Genomic DNA, 1,677 nt, shown 5'->3' with positions numbered 1-1,677 from the left:
AAGAAATTATTTCTCTTTCCTTTTATTTTTATCTCAAAGGCATTCATTTATACGCCTATTATATTTGAGTCACTTAGTTTGATATATTCAGTGGTATTAGGTTTCAACAAAGTTTGAAGGAAATAGATTTTAAATAACTTCTGTTTTGGAAAACTGGATCAAGAACTCTGGAAAGCTTCTTGATTACAGAATGGGATATGGAAAGGAGTCTTCAATATGGAGGACACTGTGGTCTATTAAGTTACCTGAGTTACCTTTGATCTACTCTATATTTTCTTTTAAGCTTCCTTAGGATGAATACAGAACAATCCTTAGTCTAGAAATAATTTAACCCCACAACGAAGTGAAATCCTTTTGCAGAGTCTATCAGATGACCCATTAGGTCTCTCCAGTCTGGCTGGTGGAAACACAAATTGTTCCCAGCCTTTAGTGAATCTACAAATAATTTAGCCTACCAGATTTTAGACTCATGGGATTTTCTCCTACACATATACAGACTGGTTTTCAGCTATATATCTTAGATCTTCTGTACTGATCTTTAAAGCTTTCTATCCATGTATCTCCCTCCTTCCTGATATTCTGCCTCCCAAATTTTAGCTATGTTGGCCTCTGCAAATTCTGATTTATAGTCCTCGATGCAATGAAATCTTTGGCTTGTCTTTGGGTTTCCCCTCCTTGTGCTGGGGTCTGAAACTGCCTTCAGGTAGTTAGCTCTGACTATTATAGTATTTACCGCACAACAATTCTGTTTTTGTTTTATTTGCTCTTGTTATTAAATATCTAGGATCACAGTCATATTGATGCCTGTTGGGAATATCTTAAAAGGATAGTTTCAAATATATGTTTAATCTATTTTTTTAGGAATACTGCTAATAGAATGTAACAAAATGATCTACCAATGGCTTATCCAAATAAAGGAAACACCAGACAGATAAACTCTCTATGGTTGTTTCTCCCATTGCAAAGAAGAAAATCTCACCATAAGCATCTTATAAGGTTTTCTTGTTTGAAGCCAAGAAGTACCTGATAATGAGACTTTCTTGTTATGTTTTATTAACAAATCTGGAACATGTACCCTTTGCTTGACTTCAGGTTAGATGGGGAGTGGCAGAAATTTACCTGTCTTGAGGTTGTAGAAATACATTAAATATGGGGTTTTTTGCAAAGAAAAAAATTTAAACATACCAGCCATAGTGTTTAATTATTAAACTACAAAGTTCAGAATTCTTACTCAAAGACTATGTGAGAATAAGAATTATTTTAACAATGTCTCTTCTTTTACATATTAAAATATCTATTTTACAATAAATAAATAAATAGTCATAGCTTTGCTTGAAAACGGAATCCTAAAATTCTTGTCAAATCCAATGGGATAAAGCTGATTGGAGTACAAAATGAAAATATATATGATTAGTTACTACATATAGCGTATAAAAGATAACAGAAATTTTCTTTGACTTCTGGGCTAGTATAATACTTCTAGCTTGTTGATAAATGTACTAGAAAATCTGGGTCATCATTTAAGACCTGTCATTATTTGTGTCTTTTATGCAGTCATTTTAGATACAATTCTCCACAAAAAGTAGCTTTCATGCAATAATATGAACGGCTATGTTTCGTTCTCTTTTAGTTTTCAACATGTCTTTAATTTACACATCCTTAAAAAATAAAATTGTT

Source organism: Cebus imitator, unplaced genomic scaffold, assembly GCF_001604975.1.
Source record: "Cebus imitator isolate Cc_AM_T3 unplaced genomic scaffold, Cebus_imitator-1.0 Scaffold643, whole genome shotgun sequence".
In the NCBI taxonomy this organism is placed as follows: domain Eukaryota; kingdom Metazoa; phylum Chordata; class Mammalia; order Primates; family Cebidae; genus Cebus; species Cebus imitator.
The sequence above is the reverse complement of the archived record's forward strand: the minus strand, read 5'-3'. Positions refer to the sequence as shown.